Source organism: Saimiri boliviensis, chromosome 11, assembly GCF_048565385.1.
Source record: "Saimiri boliviensis isolate mSaiBol1 chromosome 11, mSaiBol1.pri, whole genome shotgun sequence".
Taxonomy (NCBI): domain Eukaryota; kingdom Metazoa; phylum Chordata; class Mammalia; order Primates; family Cebidae; genus Saimiri; species Saimiri boliviensis.
The window spans coordinates 25,274,326-25,282,949 of NC_133459.1; the positions used below are offsets into that span (position 1 = coordinate 25,274,326).

General features: G+C 47.0%; 1 pseudogene; it reads right to left on the minus strand.

Moving 5' to 3' along the window:
* Nucleotides 1-3,019: 3,019 nt before the first annotated feature.
* LOC101037312 (oligosaccharyltransferase complex subunit OSTC pseudogene) lies at nucleotides 3,020-3,391 on the minus strand (annotated as a pseudogene).
* Nucleotides 3,392-8,624: the final 5,233 nt, after the last annotated feature.

Genomic DNA, 8,624 nt, shown 5'->3' on the forward strand with positions numbered 1-8,624 from the left:
CTGGCACAGGATAAGCACTAAGTAAATATTTTTTTTTTTTTTTTTTTTTTTTGAGACGGAGTTTCGCTCTTGTTACCCAGGCTGGAGTGCAATGGCGCGATCTTGGCTCACCGCAACCTCCGCCTCCTGGGTTCAGGCAATTCTCCTGTCTCAGCCTCCCGAGTATCTGGGATTACAGGCACGTGCCACCATGCCCAGCTAATTTTTTGTATTTTTAGTAGAGACGGGGTTTCACCCTTCTGACCAGGATGGTCTCGATCTCTTGACCTCGTGATCCGCCTGCCTCGGTCTCCCAAAGTGCTGGGATTACAGGCGTGAGCCACCACGCCCGGCCCCAGTAAATATTTTAATTTAAAAAATTGGCTGTTGCCGGGCGCGGTGGCTCAAGCCTGTAATCCCAGCACTTTGGGAGGCCGAGGCGGGTGGATCACGAGGTCGAGAGTTCGAGACCATCCTGGTCAACATGGTGAAACCCCGTCTTTACTAAAAATACAAAAAATTAGCTGGGCATGCTGGCGCGTGCCTGTAATCCCAGCTACTCGGGAGGCTGAGGCAGGAGAATTGCCTGAACCCAGGAGGCGGAGGTTGCGGTGAGCCGAGATCGCGCCATTGCACTCCAGCCTGGGTAACAAGAGCGAAACTCCGTCTCAAAAAAAAAAAAAAAAAAAAAAAATTGGCTGTTAAGTGAAAATTAAGTGTAACTAATGGAAACCCAGTGTTACTGGCAGTAGGGTATAGAAGATTAAAGGGACAAATCTTGATGCCCAGCATTGGTTATAGGAAGAACAAGAAAACAAGGCACATGCTGCCCTGTGGCTTCTGGAAGTTCTTGGTTCATAATGTCAAGAAGCTGGAAGGGCTGCTGGTGTGCAGCCAGTGTTAGTGTGCTAAGACTGCTCGAAATGCTTCCTCTGAGAACCATAAAGCCTGTGTGGAAAGAGCAGCCCAGCTGGTCACCAGAGTCTCAACCCCAATTCCAGGCTGTGCAGCAAAGAAAACAAATAGACGGCTCACATGCCTGCTTTATTTGTGTTTAAATAAAACCATGAAAACTGCAGAAAAAAGAGACACCAAAAATGTGATGAAGCATCAAAAGCACGTGGAACCTGTTACCTCCACTGTGAAAACAAGTGATAGCCTTTTATTCTAGGAATAATAACTAGGGCAAAACTTTCTTCACAAGAGAAATTGAACACAGAGAAAACTGGGCTCTCTGTATAGAGCAGCAGGATGGATGGATTGTAGCGCTGTTGACTGAGACGACACTGACACTGCAGTTGTCCTTCCTGGGGAAGACATCTAGTACCCTCTCCAAGTAATTGACACTCCCACCAACATTTTGTTCATGTCCTATTTAGAAGTCCAGAGGCCTCATTTCAAAAAAACATTTTTTTTTGAGACAGGGTCTTACTCGGTCGCCCAGGCTGGAGAGAAGTGACACAATCTTGGCTCACTGCAGCCTTGAACTCCTGGGCTCAAGAGATCCTCCAACCTCGGCTTTCTGAGTAGTTGGGGTTACAGGCATGCACAACCATGGCTAACTATTTTTAATTTTTTGTTTTGTAGAGACAGGGTCTCCCTAGGTACCTAGGCTGGCCTCAAATTCCTGGGCTCAAGTGATTGTCCTGCCTCAGCTTCCCAAAGTGCCGGGATTATAAGCGTGAGCTACCATATCCGGCTTCCAGAGGCTTCATTTTACAAATGCAGGAACAGAGACTAAGAGAGGAGAAGGATTTGCTCAGGTTTGCACAGTAAACTAAGCCCAAGACTGCTGGCTTCTAGGAAAGATTTCTTTAAGCCCTCATTGATATAAAAACTCTTTTTAAAAAAATTTTTAATTAGAAAAAGTATTTATTTCTGCTCCTTTCATACATTTTATTGTTCAGGAAACAGTCTTATATACATATCGGAAATAATCTACCATCACACACTCTAGTTAAAGGCAAAGCACTGTAGGTAAAGCTGATCAGCTGTCCAGAGTTCTCAGCTTATGGAATCTTGCTTTTGATTTTATGTTAATTTCTGAAAATCAGAAATGTCATCTCCAAAAAATGTTAAGGGGTTGTAAAAAAAATCACTTTATTTGATATTATGGATGTAGATATGGAATATATTTTCTTTAAGAAATAAAAAACTGCCGGGCGCGGTGGCTCAAGCCTGTAATCCCAGCACTTTGGGAGGCCGAGGTGGGTGGATCACGAGGTCGAGAGATCGAGACCATCCTGGTCAGCATGGTGAAACCCCATCTCTACTAAAAATACAAAAAATGAGCTGGGCATGGTGGTGCGTGCCTGTAATCCCGGCTGCTTAGGAGGCTGAGGCAGGAGAATTGCCTGAACCCAGGAGGCGGAGGTTGCGGTGAGCCGAGATCGCGCCATTGCACTCCAGCCTGGGTAACAAGAGCGAAACCCCGCCTCAAAAAAAAAAAAAAAAAGAAATAAAAAACTAAGAAGAAAATGCCACTCTTCATTGTTGGTAGGTCAGCAGGTTGGCAGAAAAAAAAAAATACTGTGATAACTTGTCTCTTTAATACCAAGAAGAAATTCTAGTCCAAGCTTCAATACACTTCCTGTTTTTTTCACTAGATACTTCTTTTACTGCTGCTCTTCATTCTTTTCCACGTTTCATATTAGAGGATTGGTATAGCCATTAAAACTTCATTGACAGGGCAGGGCGAGGTGGCCCACGCCTGTAATCCCAGCACTTTGGGAAGCTGAGGAGGGTGGATCACAAGGTCAGGAGTTCAAGACCAGCTTGAACAAGATGGTGAAACCCCATCTCTACTAAAAATACACACATAAAAAAATTAGCTGGGCATGGTGGCGGGTGCATGTTGTCCTAGCTACTTGGGAGGCTGAGGCAGGAGAATCGCTTGAACCCGGGTGGCAGATGTTGCAGTGCTGAGATTTCGCCACTGCACTCCATCCTGGGTGACAGAGTGAGACTCCGTCTCAAAAAAAAACAAAAAACCACAACAACAACACAAAAAAACTCAACAGGACACAGACGAATCCAATGAATAGAAGAAAAAATCTATTGCGTTTTGGGATATTTGATGCATTAAATTGGTCCAGGATTATGAAAGCTAAACCTCCATTGTAAACAGGAAGCTGGATGCAAGTCCTTCCATAATATATTGTCCATTTACTCTGTAGGCCAAGAAAGCTACTGGCCTCTGATACCCATGTTCCTCAGTCATAGGGCCAACATTTGGAGATTCAACAATAATATCGCAAATTATTCCTCTAGTGATGAGGAAGCAAGGCATCACTACCAAAGCATACACAGTCAAGGCCAATGCCATGTGCAGCCAGGGCAGTTTCTTTAGCTTCAGGTTGGGACATTCGAGCACTAAGAACAGGACACAGTACAAAGTCTCCATGCTGGTGGCAGCAAGGCAAAACCTCTTTAATTAATTAATTAATTAATTATTTCTGAGAAGGAGTCTTGCTCTGTCATCTAGGCTGGAGTGCAGTGGCACAGTCTCGGCTCACTGCAACCTCCACCTCCCAGGTTCAAGAGATTCTCTTGCCTCAGCCTCCCAAGTAGTTGGGACTACAGGTATACACCACCATGCCCGGCTAATTTTTGTATTTTTAGTAGAGATGGGGTTTCACCATGTTGACCAGTCTGGTCTTGAACGCCTGACCTCAGGTGATCCACCTGCCTCAGCCTCCAAAACTGCTGGGATTACAGGTGTGAGCCACCATGCTGGACCGATATAAAAGCTCTTGATATAAAAATGGAGAGAAAGGAGTAAGGAGGAGGAGAAGAATGAGGAAGGGTTGAATCAGGTGTTCACTGGCAGGCAGGAACACTGACAGGTATGTGGGGCAACCAGAGATCTTGAAGGGAGGGCAGGGGAGTCGTTAAGGAAACGGAGGTGGAGGCTGGGGCCTGACTGGGTTATTTTTGGAGCTGCTATCTTTGTCTGCATCTGCTAAATTATTAAGCTGAGATCACTTCCTAGAGGGTGCCAGGCCAGGTTGCCAGGGAGAGGCTGAAAGGGAGAGGTTAGATCTCTTAGCAGAGGCCTCAGATATTCTGGGCTGGGATAGAGGTAGACTCCTCAGGCCTTGACCCCTTCTCCATACCACTCTCAACTGATGGAGGGGATTGGGGATCCTGCTTGGGGCCACAGCCAGTCACTATCCCCTCTACAAGGCTGTCTCTTCTGACTGTTGTCTAGGAGGCGGTAGATATGTACTGGACCAGACTCTGGAACCTGGTCCCATCTCAGCTGCCTCTTCTCTTTCAGGATCTCAGACCCAAGCCACAGGTTTTGAGTTGGATAGATATGACCATAGATAGGTGAGATTTGGGCACATCCTTGCATGTATCAATGTTCTTGTCTATGCCATAGATATTAGCCATTCCACTTCTCAGATGAAAGCCCTGAAGTTCAGAGAACAAAGGTGTTTGTCTCAGGGTTACATAGCTAGAAAAAGACTGAACTTTAATTCAAACATAAGTCTTTCTGATTTCAGGCTCCTTTCTTCTGTTTTCTTCTTTTTTTAATTTTTTAAGATGGAGTTTCGCTCTTGTTGCCCAGGCTGGAGTGCAGCGGTACGATCTCGGCTCACTGCAACCTCCACCTCCCAAGTTCAAGTGATTCTCCTTCCTCAGCCTCAGAATAGCTAGGCTACAGGTGGGTACCACCACGCCCAGCTAATTTTTGTATTTTTAGTAGAAACGGGGTTTCACGATATTGGCCAGGATGGTCTCAAGCTCTTGACCTCGTGATCTGCCCTCCTTGGCCTCCTAAAGTGCTGGGACTACAGGCATGAACCACCACACCTGGCCTAATTTTTGTATTTTTAGTAGAGATGGGGTTTCACCATGTTGGTCAGGTTGGTCTTGAACTCCTGACCTCAAGTGATCCACCTGCCTAAGCCTCCCAAAGTACTGGGATTGCAGGGATTGTGTGAGCCACCTCGCCTAGCCTTTTTCTCCTCTTGCTCCTCTTCTTCTTCTTTCTTCCTCTTATTCCTTTCCCTCCTCTCCCTCCTCTCCCCCCTCCCCCTCCCCCTTCCCCTTCTTTTTCTTCTTTTCTTCTGAGACAGGGCTTTGCTCTGTCTCCCAGGATGGAGTGCAGTGGTACAATACTAGCTCACTGCAGCCTCAAACTCCTGGGCTCAAGAGGTCCTTCTGCCTTAGCCTCCCATGTAGCTATAGGCGTGCACCACCACATATAGCTAATTTTAAAAATTTTCTGTAGAGATAGAGTCTTGCTATGTTGCCCAGGCTGGTCTCAAACTCCTGGCCTAGCCAGGCTCAGTGGCTTATGCCTCTAATCCCAGCACTTTGGGAGGCCGAGGCGGGTGGATCACGAGGTCAAGAGTTCAAGGCCAGCCTGGCCAAGGTGTTGAAACCCCATCTGGGTGACAAAGTGAGACTCTGTCTCAAAAAACAAAGTAAAAAAAATTAAAAACAAAACAAAACAAAAAAACAAAAAAACAAGACACCTGGCTTGAAGTGATCCTCCCATCTTGGCCTCCCAAAGTACTAAGTGGCATGAGCCACTGTCCTTGGCCTATTCTTTTTTTTTTTTTTTTTTTTTTGTTAGATGGAGTCTTGCTCTGTCACACAGGCTGGTGTGCAGTAGAAAGATACAGCTCACTGCAGCCTCAAACTCCTGGGCTCAAGCGATCCTCCCACCTCAGCCTCCTGAATAGCTGGGACTAGGGGCATGCACCACCGTGCTCAGCTAATTTATTTTTATTTTTCCTACAGATGAGGCCTCACCATGTCCCCCAGGCTGGTCTTGAACTCCTGGATGCTCAAGTGATCCTCCTGCCTCAGTCTCTCAAAGTGCTGGGATTATAGGTATAAGACACCTAGCCTGACAGCCTGTTCTTTTTTAGTATTTTATCTGTTTCCCAGATTTTCTACAAAACGAATGTACTTTATACCTTTTATAAAGATCAGAAAAATGCAATAATCATTATAGTTTAAAGATGCATTTCTTCATTCGATGTTGTGTTTGCTGGGCTGGCTGTGCACTAACAGGTGGTGGACTGTGACTCCTTTCCACTGTGAGAGTGTGGTGCTCAGGAGCAGTTAAGAAAGCAGGGCCGGGCTTGGTGGCTCACACCTGTAATCCCAGCACTTTGGGAGGCTGAGGCGGGCAGATCACAAGGTCAGGAGTTCAAGACCAGCGTGGCCAACATGGTAAAACCCCATCTCTACTAAAAACACAAAAATTAGCTGGGCGTAGTGGCGTGTGCCTGTAGTCTCAGTTACCTGGGAGGCAGAGGTAGGAGAATCACTTGAACCTGGGAGCAGAGGTTGCAGTGAGCCGAGATCACACCACTGCACCACTCCAGCCAAAGACAGTGGGCAACGGAGCAAAATTCTGTCTCAAAGAAAAAAAGAAAGAAAGAAAGAAAGAAAGCTGGCAGATGCCAAGTCTCTCTCACTTGTGGTCCTTTGCACATGGTGTTCCCATCCTGAATCTTTGTCCTTTCCCCCCACCACCTCCGCAGCACTCACTTTGATGTGTCCTTCAGGTCTCAGCTTACATATCATCTCCTGTAGGAAACCCTCCCTGGTCTCCTCCCCACCAGGCTGGGGTCAGCCCTCCCTGGCTGTTCTGTCTTCTCACAGTCTCTGTGCTGTCTCCATCCTGGTAGAAACCTCACTGAACTGCCATTGCCTGCCTGTGTTCCCCCTATACTCACTGAGGGCAGGGCCCATCTGATTATTGCTGTACCTCCAGCTGCCTGCACAGCAGAAGAGGTGATGAACAGCTTTTGCATGAATGAAATGAAGAATAAATGAATGGGCAGGGCACGGTGGCTCACGCCTGTAATCTCAGCACTCTGGGAGGCCAAGGTGGGTGGATTACGTGAGGTCAGGAATTCAAGACCAGCCTGACCAACATGGTGAAACCCTGTCTCTACTAAAAATACAACAATTAGGCCTGACGAGGTGGCTCATGCCTGTAATCCCAGCACTTTGGGAGGCCGAGGTGGGCAGATCATGAGGTCAGGAGATCGAGACCATCCTGGCCAATATGGTGAGACTCCATCTCTACTAAAAAAATACAAAAATTAGCTGGGTGTGGTGGTAAGTGCTGTATCTTACCACTGCACTCCAGCCTGAATGACAGAGTGAGACTGTCTCAAAACAAAACAAAACAAAACAAAACAAACAAACAAAAAAAAATTAGCTGGGCGTGGCGGCAGGTACTCAGGAGACTGAGGTAGGAGAATTGCTTGAACCCAGGAGGCAGAGGTTGCACTGAGCCAAGATTATGCCACTGCACTCTAGCCTGGGGTGGTAGAGCCAGACTCCTAAAAGCAATAAATGAATGAATGGAGAAGGGGACTTCTCCATTCTCAACAAGCTCTACCTTTGTTTTCTTTTTCTGTTTTTTCTTTTCTTTTGAAATGGGAGTCTCCCTCTGTCCCCGCGGCTGGAGTGCAGTGGCACAATCTCGGCTCGCTGCAACCTCTGCCTCCTGGGTTCAAGCAATTCTCCTGCCTCAGTCTCCTGAGTAGCTGGTACTACAGGCACATGCCACCACGCTTGGCTAATTGTTTCGTGTTTTCTTTCTTTTCTTCTTTTTTTTTTTTTTTTTGTGTGAGACGGAGTTTCGCTCTTGTTACCCAGGCTGGAGTGCAATGGCGCGATCTTGGCTCACCGCAACCTCCGTCTCCTGGGTTCAAGCAGTTCTCTTGCCTCAGCCTCCCGAGTAGCTGGGACTACAGGCGTGCGCCACCATGCCCAGCTAATTTTCGTATTTTTAGTAGAGATGGGTTTTCACCATGTTGACCACGATAGTCTCGATCTCTTGACCTCGTGATCCACCTGCCTCGGCCTCCCAAAGTGCTGGGATTATAGGCGTGAGCCACCGCGCCCGGCCTTGTTTCGTGTTTTTAGTAGAGACGGGGTTTCACTGTCTTGACCAGCCTGGTCTTGAACTCCTGACCTCATGATCCACCCTCCTAGGCCTCCCAAAATGTTGGGATTACAGGCGTCAGCCACTGCACCCAGCCTACCCTTGTGTTCTTTATCTTTTTCTTTTTTTTTTTTTTTTGAGATGGAGTCTCGCTCTGTTGCCAAGCTGGAATGCAGTGGCACAATCTTGGCTCACTGCAACCTCCACCTCCCGGGTTCAAGTGATTGTCCTGCCTCAGCCTCCCAAGTAGCTGGGACTACAGGCACTCACCACCATGCCCAGCTCATTTTTGTATTTTTAATAGAGACGGGATTTCGCCATGTTGGCCAGGATGGTCTCCATCTCTTGACTTTTCGATCTGCCCGTCTTGGCCTCCCAAAGTGCTGGGATTACAAGTGTGAGCCACTGAGCCCGGCCCCCTTGTGTTATTTTTCAATTCAAACAAATGTTTATTGAGTGCCTTATGGGGCCAGGCATTCTACTTGACTTCAGGGGATTCTAGTGATAAGCAAAAGCAGTCAAGGGGGAGAGACTATTAATAATTAAACAATAAACAAATACATATACATATGACTTGTGGGAAATACCACAGAGGATAGCAACAGGGAGCACTGTCTGAGAATAACAGGGAGGTAAGGAGTGACCATGGAGTGGGTCATGTCTGTGTTTGAATCCTTGCTTGGCCATTTACCTACTGTGTGACTTCGGACAAGCCTCTTCA